The following is a 16,850-nucleotide window of genomic DNA, read 5'->3' on the forward strand; positions in this document are numbered from 1 at the left end:
TTTCAGGAGTGTTGTATGACTAAAATTGTTTTATAAGCAATATTATCCCAAAATATATATTATTTCATATTTTAAAATAATAATTCAAAGTCAACCACTTTCGATTTCAAAGCCGCCCGTCTCTAAAATTTGTTGAATTTGTAACCCTATTGATTTTACATGGATAGTAAAGCTGGAATTATTTTCCCTTTCAATGATTAATAATTAAATGCATTCTATTTATAAATTTTTGTTTATTTTACATGGTTTGATATTATTTTTTAAAAATATTTATTTGACTTTTAAAATTATTTTATGGAAGCAAGTCAGCTAGCTTTTATAAAACATAGAATAAGATTATGATCCCGCACAGAATACGACCGTCATCATTAGTAAAAAATATCCACCAATGAATTACTTTGTCACATCTTTGTGAGTCATATGCGGGCCTACAAGAATGACGCACCCAAATGATTTTTCGAGTTTTTTGTCATCTTTTTTATTATTTAATTTTATTACAAATATTATGAGTATTTTCCTCGGTCTTTTATTTTTCCTTTATCTAAAACTTAATGTATTAATTTCTTCTAATACTAAACCTCCATGCCGCCTTATAAATATCACTTGAGCTTTCTTTTTCACTATTCATTGCAGGAATCCTACTTCTCCAGGCGCCTTTCGCTTCATAGTCATCGGATCGGAACGTGTTGAGTTCTGCTTTTCACTGTCCTCCGCTTTTGTTGTTAGGGTTATAAAAAGCTTTTCACGTTTTAGCTTAGTTAGTAGTTTAGGCGACTGAGATCTTTATGTTTGGTTGTGCTCTGTAAACCGATTCTGTGTCAAATTAGCATAGAATACAATGCTCCTGTATCTATTTCATGGTAGTAAATTTATATATCCTCGCAGCTTACGTCGCCATTTTCCCACAAGCTCAGGAAAGAGATTCTTTCTTTCCAATTTATATGAAATGCTTTATTTTTTTTAGGACAGTGAACATTTAAAGAACTTATTGTTCTATTGTTTTGTGTGTGCGTGTGTGTGTGTGCGTGTGTGTTTGTGTTTGTGTTTTGTTTATTTAGTTTTGTTTGTTTGTTTTTTGTTGTTTTTTTTATGTAGTGTCTTGGGATGTGTTGTGAGGGGGGGGGGGGGGGGAAGCGGTACGTGAAACAAAATTACTGTTTAAATGAGGGATGTGTACATTTTGATTTCAATCAACGTATGGTATTGTCCTTTTAGTCTGTCGTCTCTATCTAATCCTTTCGAGCCATTAAGCCCATGGAGTGGGAGTTTATCCCGCTTTCTGTAGCGTGAAACGGACAATAGCAATTCTTGCTACCCTCTGGATATGACCTAGCTACTATCTATACCACTGATGGTGGTCAAGATGTCAACAAAAAAATCTCGACGTCACCCGGGATCGATCTCTTTTTTTTTTTTCCTTGGGCTGAGTTCTCATCCCCCGATCGGTTCACTTTGGACAACATGTGTGATTTCTGTTGACACCAGCCGTCTATTTGATGAACTATCCATATTCCGTCGTGGAATGCCTAAGTAACATCTAACGATGCGGCGCGGAAGGTCTTTTTTTATTTTTTTTATTTTTATTTTAATTGTTATAGAGGTATTGTTATTGATAGTAAGTGTGTTTGTTTTGTTGTTTGTTTGTTTTTTTTAAATAAATCTGTGTGGACCCCTTGCACACACACACACACACACACACACACACACACACACACCAAAAAAAAAGAGGACATAGACAATATAGAAAAAAGTACAAAGTTCTCATCCCCCGATCGATTCACTTTGGAAAACATGTGTGATTTCTGTTGACATCAGCTGTTTATTTGATGAACTATCCATATTCCGTCGTGGAATGCCTAAGTAACATCTAACGATACGGCGCGGAATGTCATTTTTATTATTTTTTTTTTTTGTTTAATTATTGTTGAAATTGTTATGTAGGTACTGTTATTGATAGTTATCTTATAGTAATCCTCTTCGGCCTTGAGGCACACAGGGCATCCACCAGACATCTCCATTTTTTTTTATTTTTTTTTATTTGCGATCGGCTGCTTTTGCGGTGGCTGTATTCCAGGACAGGCATGCTCCCTTTAATTCTTTCTCCATGGTTTCTTTAGGTCTTCCCCGCTTTCTCTTCCCATCTGCTGTCCAGTACAGGACTGTCTTGGGAAGTGACCCTTTTTCCATTCTGGCCACCTGACCCATCCAACGCCATCTTCTTTTTATTTGGCTTTCAATACAAGTGCAGTCAGCTTTCTTTAATAAATCCACTGTTTTTATTTTTGTAGGCCAAAATTAATTAAAAATTATTTTAAGACACTTGTTCTGAAAGGTTTCTAGTTTCTGTGTTAAGGAGGATGTCATTTTCCAGCTTGTTATTGATAGTAAGTTTGTTTTTTGTTTGTTTGTTTTTTTAAAAAATAAATCTGTATGGATCCCTTGCACACAGCACACACACAAAAAAGGACATAGACAAAATTGAAAAAAAAATTCAAAGAGCAGCAGCAAGAATCGCAACCGGATGCAAATCCAGAGACCCGGGTTGTGTCACGTTCTCCCTCCAGTCCCTTGAACTTGAATGGAAACCATTGAAAAACCGGCGCAAGGCATCCCGTATTGTTGCCTTCCAAATGCACCCATCAACACCCCAAACTACATTTTTTTTAAAAATCAGTATTAAAAAAATCTGATGGATACGTTTTAAAGGTTGATACAGTGCATCACAATACATAGAAATACAGCCTTTCCCCCCACGAAGAATAAATGCTTGGAATGTCCTGCCACCCGACTTAATAAGTCCGTCAGAGCCATTCGGCCCATGGAGCCGGAGCTTATCCCGGTTTCTATAGCGTGAAACGGACAGCGTCAATCGCAAAATACTTCCTGCCAGATCTAACAGACCCAGCTACCCAATCACTGCTGGGTGGAAGAGGGGGGGGGGGGGGTCAGAAAATATCTCGACTGCACCCAGGATCGATCTCGGTCCCTTTGCAAGTGAAGCGAGTGCTCTACCAACTGAGCTATCGGGACCCCTCGCCACTGGACTTAACGTACTTTGAATGTTTGGAAAGTTTCAAGACAGTTTTGAATGCACTTGCTCGCCAATGTAATATGTGACTGTTCCCTGTTTTGATTGGAAGGTAACTGAACATTTGCAGTGATGGGCCAGTGGGGCTGTTTGAAAATACAAACCATGTGAAGATTGAAGATCAAGATTTTATATATGCCGACAATAGTAGAGTCTTAGGACAGATCTTCGTTTCTTCCACGTCGTTCGTCGCTCACTGTAGGTTTAGAAAATAATCGTTAACTTGCAAATACAACAACAACAACAAAATTTAAAAAATACCATGTTAATGAAATTTTTAAAATGTCAGAAGAGGAGATTTACTCGGCCTTTTATATATAGTCCAATGTTCATGTAATGTGCTCAAAACACTTTACATAGGCTCTCAACCAACTCAACAACAATACTGAACGTGTAGCACCAGAAATGCAGATTGTTAACTTTAGGCGGAATTTATTATTATTTATTTTCTTCGACAAGGGTAAAACTGTTCTCAAGCAAGTACACGTATACTCTTTTTTACCCGAGTATGGTGAGATAATATTATAAGTGAACTCAACAGTGTTATTTGGACTTTCTTGTTTGTTTGCTTTTGTTTTGTTATTTATTTTAGTGGGGGAGAGGAGGGGGGGGGGGGGGGGTTGGGGTTTTTTGTTTTGTTTTGTTTTTCTGGGGTTTTTTTCTTGTTTTTTTTTTTTTAGTTTTGTTTGTAATGTTTCCACCACAGACTATCTAGTCATCTCAAGAGCATTGTGACCAACCACCGCAAATAATTTTTTTTTCGACAAGGACAAAACTGTTCTTAGGCAAGCACTGATTTTTACCTGAGTATGATGAGAGGGTCCCGATAGCTCTGTTTTCAAGGCACTCGCCTCACAGGCAAAGGGACCAAGATCAATCCTGTGTGCAGTCGATATTTTTTCTGACCCCCCTGTCTACCCAGCAGTGAATGGGTAGCTGGATCTCTTAGATCTGGCTGAAAGTACTTTGCGATAGACTGGCGCCCTATCCAAAGGAAATCAAGCAATTGCTATTGTCCTTTTCACGCTATAGAAACCGGGATGAACTCCGAATCCACGGGCGTAATGGCTCTCAAGGACTACTTTTTTAATGGTGAGGTAATAATATGAGTGAAGATCAGAGCTTTTCAAATGAATTTTAAACTGAACAGTGGGATTTGAACGTGATTAAACAAAAACAAAAAAACAAAAAAAAAAAAAAACAAAAATAAACGAACATAGGGCTGCCAGATGGCTACACATATAATGGCGTTTCTATTAAACCGGTGAGTTTTTCTAATGGGTCAGAGCGTGGTCTTCGTAAAGTTATGGCCTGACACTGTCCAAAAAATGACGTCAAAATGCCAGTCTTATGCCACAAAAGAAAACAAATCGTGAGTTGTATTCAATAGTTCAACCAATGAAATAACTTGTTTCCATGAGCACTACTAACGACAACTCACTAGGCGGTGCAAAAAAAACAACAAATAAATGACGTCAAACTGCCAGTCCTTTTGGATTTCAGTGTCAGGCTATAACATAACGATGGCTACGGTGTCAGGCTATAACTTAACGATGGCTACAGTCAGAGTGGTAGGAGAGTTTGGCCACGTGTGGTTCTATTTTGCCATTTTTGAAATTGGCCGCTAGGAATACTGGCCATCTGACAGCCGAATTACCTCTCCATTTCCACCATAGACATTTCAAGAGAATTTAAGGAGCAACTTTAATGGGACCAACAGGCGCAATTTTCTTCTTTTTTTTTTCAACAAGGACAAAAGTCTTCTCGGGCAATTACTCATACTCATAGCTTGTCGCTTCAACACCGAACCTCCTCTACAGCATCTGGGGAGCAGACTCTTAGATCATGATCAGTGCAGCTGGGCCCGTCCTGGCATTCTCTAGGGATGTGCTTCATTGTCTACTCTGGGCATCCACATGTGCACAAGCTAGTCTTTACCTGCCCCCACCTTTTCATGCTTCCATCAGCTGTTCTCCCGAGTTTTGCTCTAGCTCTGTTCCGTATTACCCATTTATTCCCAGGGAGGTCAGTTCCGTAGGGCATAATTTCTTCTCTTGGATCTTCAACACGGACACATGTAGCAAGCGTCCACGTCGCGTCCGTGGAATCCCTCGCTGAGACCGATTGCTAGAACACGCACAACACCAACAACAACTTGAAGATCCGAGAATGGTAAGAGCGTTTTCTAAGGACTTTTGGACCCCCCAACATCTTCCATTTCCACCACAGACATAAAATAAAAACCTGCAAGTATTTCAAGAGGATTTAATGAACAGCTTTACAATTGTGACCATTCTTGTCACAGCAGTGTCGTGTAGGGGTGAAATAGGTCAGCGGCTATGTGGTCTAGTGGTATGACACTCGCATTGGGACTTGAAGGTCCAGGGTTCGAGTCCTGCTCTAAGCGGCGCATAGTCGAGTCCTCGGAAAAGGCTCTTTACTCGCATTCTTTCACCGTAGTAGTCCTTCGGAGCTATTAGCCCCATGGAGCCGGAGTTTATCCCGGTTTCTCTAGCGTGAACTGGACAATAGCAATTGCTTACTACCCTTTGGATATGACGCTAGTCTATCGCAAAGTACATTCCGCCAGATCTAACAGACCCAGCTACCCAATTACTGCTGGATAATATATTATGGCCACGGTTTTCGAAGTGTTCATCTTCAGAATCTGTGGAAGGTGGCATCTGGAAGTAAATCGGTAATTAAAATGTGCCGGATTGTTTTTGTTTTTTGATTTTATTTATTTTGTTAAATAATTATTTTTTTTTATTGAATCCCCGAATTTTTTTTTTTATTTTTTTTTTTTTTTATTTAAAGAATTTGTATTTTTATTATTATCATGATTTAATCGTCAATTATCATTTTTTTTAAATGTATCATAAACGTCAAACCCCTAATCTTGTTCATTTTTTCTCTTTACATCACATTGTAGACGTTATAAACACTGTGATTTAACTCCACATGGTTCTTCCATTTAAAAACAATTCAAAAACGAAAGGATTGCTTATCCTGTTTAAGAACTTTGTTACCATAATTATACAATACATGTTTGGCTGAAAGCAATCAAATAAACCAACACACCAACACACAAACAATCAAACAAAACAAAAAAAACCTCATCTCTTCATGTGGCAAGCCAGTTGTTGACATGGTATTCCTTGAAAAAATATTATTTGACAATAAATTAATAGATACAAAATATCTACATGGATCACGCAAACTGAAATTAATGATCTGGTGGAGGGAAATTTATAAACTACAGAAATCCACTCATTTGGCTCTTATTAATTTATTTGAGCAGCTAAAGATTACAACCAAATACATTTTGTTTTCATGGAATTACATTTTTTTTAAAATTAGTAAACAACTTAGATCAGACAAACTTTGATGGCATGTCTCCTTACAATGATTGTGTAAATATGATTCATTCTTTGTATTGTATCATATCGTTTTAGAGCTAATTGGCTTTAAAAACCTTTAAATGCTCTGGGAAACTTTCATGCATCGACACAAATTTTCCAGATTTTTTTATAACTGAGAATACCTATGAAGTGAAGTGAATTAAGTTAAAAGCATATCAACTATTATTAATAAGACCTGACAGAGACAAGGTCTTTAAGAACTAGTAACTCGACTTGAGAGTCCTCAGTCTGACAAAAGTTCTGATCCGTCAATTTTATGATTGTGCTATGCCTTAAATACAAAAATAAAAATTTTCTCTTCAAATCCCAAAAATCTGAAAACTGCACTTCTGGGACTGTTGAAAAAGTACATAGAAATTATTTCCATTTTGATGAAACAGTCAAGGTGCCATAATTCAACGCATTTTTGTTGTTGTTGTTGCCGCGCCATTGTTCAACAGAGCAGAGTAGTTTGTTCATGACAGAAAATATATTGAGACATTTAAGTTTAATGACCTATGACACACTTTCACTCATTCCCATGACATGTAAATCAAATCTATAATTCTTGGTCATCTGGATGATAAAAATCCTTGACTAGACGATACACATAAGTCACGGATTGGGCTCCATTATTACAGACGACCATGGAGACGAGATCTGGGGGAACGTAGTCAAATATTGGAGCAACAACTTCCACTTTAGAGAACAACTCAGTATCTTCAAAGTCAAGAATTTCACTTGGGCTTGCAAATTTGTTGAATGATGCGTGCTTTGGAGTACTATGAAAAAGGGGGGACAGCTTGTACAGACTTGAACAAACGATCACATGTTTGTTGTGCTCTTTTGCCATGAGTGCCAGGATATTGGAACCTGTTACAGCTTTAAGCTCTCCATTTGCCATGAATGAGTGTGTCCCAATAATGACTTTATTTACACGGGGCATGATGGTGCCAATCTGACACTCTGTAATGAGAGTGGTGTTGATATTTGCTTCCGCCAACATTTTCGCCATGACATGACCTTGATAAAAAGGAGCAGCTTCTGACACATAAACTTGAAATTTTATCTTTTTCTGAGATGCCATCTTAAGAAATGCTTCAACTGTTCTTGAGCGTCCAATAGTTAAAATCACATCATTGTGATGAATATAATTTGGAGCTAAGGCTGCAATATTCTCAACACAGCCTTCTATTTCTGTTTTCAATTCATTGATTGCTTCCATGACTGAGGCTTTTAAAGTTGGAGTTGGTTGAGTATAATCCTCATCTTCATCAGTGAGAGAAAGATTCTTGAAGTCATCTGTAACTTCAGAAACAGATACAAGCTCTCTGTACTCCTCACGAATAATTTTGAGAACTCTGCGCACCATGTTACCAATTATGTTTTCTGATTGATCTCCACTCTGGATGTACTTTCCCTCAGCTTTTACATGTCGTATCAATTCCTTTGCATTTGTAATTTTAACTTGTGAAATTATTCTTATGAGTAAATTGATAGTCTGTATCGCTACATCACAGGATCCTTGAGTGCTCCCTTTCTTCATTTCGTCTACAAATGAAATTATCCTCTCTCTTAAATCCGTTGCTTTATCTCCGTCCCAAGGCATGTTATTTTTTTTTTTTAGAAAGTAATCCTGATCGTTACTGATTTTCCTTGATATAATCTGACGTTTTACCTACAGACTGTCTGTTGACTCAATCCCCGAATAAAACTGTAAAACAATTGTTGATCATCAATATAAAGACAACAATATTTACTTATGTATTTATTTACTTCGTTATTTATCGATCTGATCATTTATCTATTTCCCTTGCTTGTTCCACCATAGAATTACAAAAGCATAAGCGATATTTTGTATTCCATCTTCTTATCATTAGTTATTTTTTCTTTCATTTATTTTCTTTTTTTCCCCGCATTCATGGTACCGACAGGGATGTAATCAATTTATACTCGTAGCCAGTCAGACCATTTCTGCAGTTATTTCCCTTAGAAATTGAATGACAGCTTCCAGCAATGATATAATATTATACCCGCACCTTCTTTGTAGCTACTTGGAAGAGAGAGAGGGGGGGGGGTGGGAAAGGAAATGGTTTTGAAATGTACCAATATGTTAGATATTATTTATATATGTTTTATTTAATTTTGCCTTTTTTCTATTACATATTTTTACTGTCCAAATCTTCAGATATCTTCTCTGGATTATTAATAAACTATCATACAGGGCGGTAACCCATAAATAACCTTAGATAGTCAGAACATTTCCACAGTTATTTCCCATATGAATAACAAAGAAATGAATCAAATAGATATGGGAGAGGACAATTGACAATAATATGAACTTTGATTCGAACTCACAGCCTTACTGTTACGGCAACTTCGCCTGGCCACAAGAAAGGCGCTCTACATTCGACGCCATGTGGAGTTGCCCGTAACATTAGGGCCATGAGTTCGTACCCTCGTCTCCGCAAAAGTTTTTATTCTCTAATAATTGTTCTCTGTTACTTTTCTACTCACTTCGTTTCTTGTTATCATCAACATACAAAATAAGTGCCTGCTCCATTCACTTTTCTGAATTATTTCCCCTATTCTAATTCTACACGACTCCCAGCTTTTCTTTGATTTTAATTTGATGCGGCGATAAGTTATATTGACAAGGGGGAGGGGGTGGATATAACTAACACATGAGACAATTATGAAAGAGACGTCATTATGAACCTTTTCATACAAAAAATAGATTCCCGATCTCATGTTATTAATTGAATTCAATAGTTTTGATGTCACGTCGCCCAGCAACGGCGACCATCGTGGTTCTAAACAAAGAAAATCGTTACTTTTTATTCTTCATGCTGGCTAGAACTTTTCATATGTCGTGATCAGAATGTATAAAAGTCAAAACATGATCAGATTTATAATGATTTTCTCCTCTGGATACACTTTTATGCTCGTCGGAGAAGTATCTCATAAAGGCGTCCGCCATTGTTCCGATAGTTTAGAACCAGTTACTAAGTTACTATGCGTCATTACGAGGGAAGTGACGTCACGACTGTTGAAGCCAATTATGAAAGAGACGTCATTATGAACCTCTTCATACAAAAATAGATTCCCGATCTCATGTTGTTAATTTCGGCTCTCCAGACACCATAGATTTTTAACTGACGTACACTGGATAGACACGTATTTATAATTTGTGTGCCAGTGCCAGAAAACCCTCACTCAAGTGGCGACCGATTTAAATAACCCTCAACTTGAAAAAAAAAAACAAAAAACAAAAAAAAAAAAAAAAAAAACAAAAAACAAACAAACAAGCAAAAAAAACCTCTCAAACCTGGAATTTCGCAAAGTCTTCTATAAAGTCCCAGGTTTGAGAGTTTTAAAATATATTATCCATAATTTTTTATTTATGTTTTATTTTATTTTATTTTTTGTTTGTTTTGTTGATGGTTTTTTAAATATTTTTTTTTATTTACTTATTTTTGTTGTTTTTCTGGCCAAGACGAGGGTTTACGTGAATCAGCATTTTGATATTGGATTTAGATCATCAGTTGGGTGATTAGGTCTCTTTAAAGTATGTCTAACAGACTAAAAACATTAAGGTTACGCATAGTTTTTACGTCTATGTTGTCTTGTGGTATGACGCTCACTTTCGGATCGGAAGGTCCTGGGTTCGAGCCCCCACGGTGCATAGTTGAGTCCTTGGAAAAGGCTCTTTACTCACATTCTCTCACCATGCTCAGGTGTAAAATGAGTTCCTGGCCGATAACAGCATTTTGTCTGTCCGAAAAGAATTGTAATATCGCCTAACAGGCGTCATGTCTCGTCCAACATGTTAACTGTTGCTAATGGCCAGGGACGCCTTGTAAAGCGCTTTGAGCACGTTTATTGGATATTGCGCAATATAAAAGCTCAACTTTAACTTTCAACCTATTTACAGACTAGAGCTGTTTTATACTGTGATAACGCATTTAGTGGATATTGCTCTATATAAAAGCTCAATTTACAATTTATAGTTTTGTGTATAAACACGACTCGCCTGGCAGGCAGAACAGGTGAGAATTTCCAACTAAACGATTAGCATTAATAATTAGTCGGGTATGATTATGACTAATTAACATTTGAGTGGAAATTGGATTCAATAGTCTGATGTCACGTCGCCCAGCAACGACGGCCATCGTGGTTCTAAACAAAGAAAATCTGTACCTTTTCTTCTTCATGCTGGCTAGAACTTTTCATATGTCATGTGATCAGATTGTGTAAAAGTCAAAACATGATCAGATTTATAATGGGTTTTTTTTTCCTCTTGATACGCTTTTATGCTCGTCTGAGAAATATTTCATAAGGGCGTCCGCCATTGTTCCGATAGTTTAGAGCCAGTTACTAAGTTACCATGCGTCATTACGAGGGAAGTGACGTTACGACTGTTGAAGAGTATTCCCATTTAAACTTTAACGTGAGATTTTATTTTATAGCGTACTGTCCGCTTAACGTGCTCAAAGTGCTTAACAATAGGTCCCGAGCCAATAGCAACACTTAACATGTATGAAGAGACACGACGCCTGCTAGGCGATTTTTTTTTCCTGACGGAGACAACTCTCTGTTAACGGCCAGGTACTCATTTTACACCTAATTACGGTGAGAGAATGTGAGTAAAGAGCGTTTTTCAAGGACTCAACTATACGCCGTCCAGATCGGGTCTCGAACCCTGGACCTTCCGATCCGAAGGCGAGAGTAATACCGCTAGACCACATTTTAATTTTCAAATTAATACTATTAAAATGAGGCCTGGTTCTATATTTTAAAAAAATACAAAGGCAATGTATGGGAACGATCTACATTTAGGTATTCGTCCAACCTAGTCATCGATCACGTGATTTGTTGCTGTCCAAGGATTGGATATTTCTTAGTAAATGTAAACACGCCGCTTTGTTTATGGAAGTTGTAAACATACCCATGTGTCAAGTTGAACAAAGTGGTCTCAGACCTTCTGATTACCGGTCAGACGTGCTATCATTACACATATGACCGGTAATCAGAAGGTCTGAGGTTCGATCCCAAGTCGAGGTCGACTGATTTTATTTTTCTTTCTTGCTTTGTCTGGCACCTTTCATACACTCTGAGCACATTTTGCAATGTGACCAATGACCTCGAGCACACGGGAGGTAATATGTATAGATCATCCCCATTCAAGTCGCTCTTTGAGCGGCTCGTTAGTTGTTCAGCCCACAAGTTCAGCCAAGCCCCCTGGGAGTTGATGTTGCAAGACAATGTAAGACAACGTAGACCATCGAGATAAACAAAGACAAATAAAGGAAGTAAAATACACACCGAATTATTGATAGTTTGTGTAGGTGTGTGTGTCTGTGTGTGTGTGTGTGTGTGTGTGTGTGTGCGTATGTGTGTGTAAAGGGGGGGGGGGGCAGTATTTCTTTGTGAACTCAAATCAATGATCCGACGCCGCGCGTCAGAGTTTTGCAACAGTTGATGTCTTGTTTTGTGACAGAGTCAAGCGATGTTGAGAGTGGTCGGTGATTGGATGGGTGACAATAATCACAAAAATTTAACCATTGCTTTTTGTCTTTGGGTGAGGTTCTGTATGTAACATTACTCCATTCGACTCAGGTGTGAATAATTAACTGACTAGAGATATTGACGTATATTGCAAAAGTTATTGTAAAAAAAAAAAAAAGAAAAGACGACGACCAAGCAATCAGCATCGTATGGAATATAATAATATGATATCTGACCCCCGTCTCTAGTGTGCTAGTGCTATGATCTAGCCCCATTTGACTTAATGGGAAAATACATGAAGCGTTGCGGAGGGAAGTGGGCATAGAATAAAGGAATTCATACATTTATTGTCAAGATCTTGGTCAACCAGTAGCCATCGTTAACAGATAGCCTGACACTAGAACCCTCTAGGACTTATAATTTGACGTCATTTTAAAGATTTGTGCAGCGTCTAGTGAGTGAGTTCGTGGCCTTCGTTAAGTTATGGCCTGACACCGTAGCCATCGTTATGTTATAGTCTGATACTGGAATCCAAAAGGACTGGCAGTTTGACGTCATTATTTGGTTTTTGCACCGCCTAGTGAGTTGTCGTTAGTAGAGCTCATGAAAACAAGTTATTTCATTGGTTGAACTATTGAATACAACTCACGATTTGTTTTCTTTTGTGGCAAAAGACTGGCATTTTGACTTCATTTTTTGGTGAGTATCCATAACTTTACGAAGGCACAGCTGATACCGACCAAAAAATGACGTCAAAATGCCAGTCTTTTCACCAACACCATCGTGTCATCAATAAGGAGCTAAAAAAATCTCCATTCTGCCGTCCTCTGAAAAAACCCATATTTAAAAATTTGGCCAGAAAACTCGTCCTTCAAATATCGATCGATTTAAATGACCCTCATCTTGGCAAAAACTCTCAAACCTGGAACTCTAAAGAAACTTCGCAAAGTCCCAGGTTTGAGAGGTTTTGTTGTTTTTTGTTTTTTTTTTTGCCAAGATGAGGATCATTTAAATCGATCGATATTTGAAGGACGAGTTTTCTGGCCAAATTTTTAAATATGGGTTTTTCCATAGTACAGCAGCATTGACTGACAAGGGGTCTACTGTCCATAAGGTAAGGTCTACTACTATAGATAGAATGCGCTTGGCCAAGGAGTTCACAACATTGCCATCCGGAAGTAGAACGGACCGACACACAAACTCTGTGTAACCATGAACTTTTAAAGTCTGGTTAATACAGTTTAGTGAGAACAACTCACAAACGCGGATGGCAAAAACAATAACAAAGGCCTGAGTGACGTCATCTGCATACTATCTATAGATGTCACTGGCTCGAGGTTATTGGTCACATTGCAAAATGTGCTCAAAGTGACCCACTTACTGAAAGTGTTCACCGTTTTTTAAATATCTAACATCACGATTGGTCATTTGATTCAGCTTGACACATGGGTATGTTTAAAACAATTGTAAACAAAGCAGTGTGTTTACATTTGTGAAGAAATGTCCAATCGTTGGACAGCAACAAATTATGTGATTGATGACCTGGTTGGACGAAAACATGAATATAGATAGTATGCAAATGACGTCACTCAGGTCTTTGTTATTGTTTTTGCCATCCGCGTTTGTGAGTTGTTCTCACTAAACTGTATTAACCAGACTATAAAAGTTCATGGTTACACAGAGTTTGTGTGTTGGTCCGTTATACTTCCGGATGGCAATGTTGTGAACTCCTTGGCCAAGCGCATTCTATCTATAGACAGTATGCGCTTGGCTAGGAAGCTCATAACATTGCCATCCGTAAGAATAACGGACCAACACACAAAACTGTGTGTATCCATGAACGTTTATAGTCAGGTTAATACAGTTCAGTGAGCATTACTCATAAACGCGGACTGCAAAAAACAATAACAAAGACCTGAGTGACGTCATCTTCGAACTATCTATAGATAGTATGCAGATGACGTCACTCAGGCCTTTGTTATTGTTTTTTCCATCCGCGTTTGTGAGTTTCTCTCACTAAACTGTATTAACCAGACTATAAAAGTTCATGGCTACACAGAGATTGTGTGATGATCCGTTATACTTCCGGATGGCAATGTTGTGAACTCCTTGGCCAAGCGCATTCTATAGATAGTTAAAATCGCCTAACATGCGTCATGTCTCGTACTCAGCAGTGTCCTGGCTCGTGATATACATGTTACGTGTTGCTGTTGGTCATGGACACTTTGAAAGCGCTTTGAGCATATTTAGTGGCTATTGCTCTATTTAAAAGCTCAAGTTTTTATCGTGACTCAATTTTTTGGGGAAATATCGGGCTATGTAATGTTGCGTTTATGAAGGCGTCCGTCATTATGAAAGTTATGTCATGGTTGGTCATCCTCATCAATGATGCAATGTGTCGCTGTGTCATCGCTTTGTGTCCCCTCTACCCTGAGGCGTATCGGTGTGTCACTGTGCCAACGAAGACGTGTCAAGAGTTGTCTGTGTATGTGTGTGTGTGTGTGTCCTAAACAAGTAATACCTAACTTACACCTCTTCCGCACTAGGACAGGACTGTCCTGGGACAGTCCTGTCCCAAATCTGTAACATATAGAATTTAGAGTAATCTTCCGCACCTATTGGGACGGGACAAAACAGTCCCGTTGTGTCCCAAGCCGTTGTGAAATGCTACAAAATCAACGGGACAGGACTGTCCCAGTCCCGTGTTCATATCGTTTGTGATAGTAGAAAAATATAGTAGACTTCCGCACTAGGACAAAAAAGTCCCAGACTTGGCGGCGCCAAGTCAAAATTGAAATGCCTGTCTTTATTTTCTGCATCACTACTACTACTACTACTACTACTACTACTACTACTACTACTACTACTACTACTACTACTACTACTACTACTACTACTACCACTACTACTACCACTACCACCGACCCCTACTATCACTACCACGACTGCTACTACTACCACTACTACTACTACTACTACTACTACTACTACTACTACTACTACTACTACTACTACTACTACTACTACTATTATTATTATTTCTATTGTTGCTTCTGCTGTGGCTAATGCCACTAATATATTAATACCTACATCCCTTATATTTTGTATATATTTCCAATTCCATTGTATTTATTTTCCAACAATAGTCCACACTTTATTTTAGTTCACTTTCTATACTGCATTACACAGTTCCTTCCCGCCTCCCCTCTTTTGACATAATTAAGGACGCACCTTTTATAAATTTCTATTGCTCTGTTTTAATTCGCGCTTCCTCACAAAGTAGCATACAATTTCCTGCCCATCAATGTTTTTGTTTATGCATCTTAACAACGCCACTACCACATTATCTCATTCGTCTGTAGTTTTTAATTCATCATGTGTTGTTGATGAAGGGGAAACCCGAAACGTCCATTTTATCTGTTTTCTGATATTAAACTGAAGCTTACATTCAATTTCACAGTTATAATTTATTTATTTATTTCAATTCTGAATATAAAAAAGCAAGAACAATTCAAAAAATAATTCTATGTGATGAAACCACGTACAGAAGGCAGAGCAACATAAACATTTTCGGCAATTTAAAAACGTATGTTTATAAATATAATTTAAGAAGTGTCACACTTTGTTACACAGCAGTAACGTGTCTAAAACCGGTCGCACATCTATTCGGTAACTTGTGGGATCAATTATCTTTATCGTTATTTATTTCGGGAATTCTCAATGAAAATATTTTTAAGTAAGTCCTTCTGAGCCACTTGGACTCATTGTAAAACAAATTAAGTCCTTTAGAGCCTTGTAGCCAATGGTGCAGGAGTTATTCCGGTTTCAATAGCGTGAAGCGGACAGTTAACGTATTTGTTTGAAAACCTTTGAACGGGACGCTAGTCTGTAGTCTATCGCAGATTACTATCCCAGCTTGACAGGTACCCTTTTACACCTGAATGGACTGAGTGATTGGAGTAAATTTTCTTGCTCTAGAAAGTACAAATTGGCTTCGGTCGGAATCGAACACAGAACCTCTGAGTCCAGAGTACCACGCGCTAACCATGGGCCATCTTGCCTCCTAAGCTTATAAATCCAGAACTTATCCATGTTTCTGTGGCGTTGAGCAGACAGATAACAGTTTAAAATTTAAAATAATAAAATTCCCTTTTTCATCCCATAGGGGAAATTTTTCTCGAGGGTCTATTCCAAGGTAAGACTGGAATAACCCAGGCGTCAGCCGCAATGCAGCGCCGCAAATTTAGCTAGGACGAGGTATAACACAGGCGTCAGCCGCAGTGCAGCGCCGCAAATTGAACTAGGCGAGGTGACTTACTCAACTGATGCCTTTCGGGTACGAAGCATGCTGACTTTCTATTATTCTCCTGAATGATGCTAGTCCGTCAAAGATTACTTTCATCAGCGAACTGGTACTCATTTGCACCTGGGTAAAATGAGGTGATTCCAAGAAAGTCATTTTAAGATAAGATCGGAGATCACCATAGAGTCTACGGAATTGACCCTTGAGCAATCTTTGGGTCATTAAAGGATGCACCCAATATTGTTTTCTCTTTCAATTTGTCTTTTTTTTCCCCACGTAGTGAAGCACAGAAATATGCAACCTCTATTTCATCCATTAGTAGTAGTAGTAGTAGTAGTAGTAGTAGTAGTTAGTAGTAGTAGTAGTAGTAGTAGTTAGTAGAGTAGTAGTAGTAGTAGTAGTAGTAGTAGTAGTAGCAGAAGTAGTTAGTTAGTAGTAGTAGTAGTAGTAGTAGTAGTAGTGTAGTAGTATGTAGTTAGTAGTAGTATGTAGTAGTAGTGTAGTAGTAGTAGTAGTAGTATAGTAGTAGTAGTGTAGTAGTAGTAGTAGT

General features: G+C 38.1%; 1 pseudogene across 1 annotated transcript; it reads right to left on the reverse strand.

Moving 5' to 3' along the window:
- Positions 1-5,875: 5,875 nt before the first annotated feature.
- LOC144980545 (translation initiation factor eIF2B subunit beta pseudogene) lies at positions 5,876-8,189 on the reverse strand (annotated as a pseudogene). Its single transcript, XR_013646923.1, has one exon. The product of XR_013646923.1 is annotated as a translation initiation factor eIF2B subunit beta pseudogene (transcript).
- Positions 8,190-16,850: the final 8,661 nt, after the last annotated feature.

Source organism: Berghia stephanieae, chromosome 10, assembly GCF_034508935.2.
Source record: "Berghia stephanieae isolate SIO BIC M18660-M18661 chromosome 10, UCSD_Bste_1.3, whole genome shotgun sequence".
Classification (NCBI taxonomy): domain Eukaryota; kingdom Metazoa; phylum Mollusca; class Gastropoda; order Nudibranchia; family Aeolidiidae; genus Berghia; species Berghia stephanieae.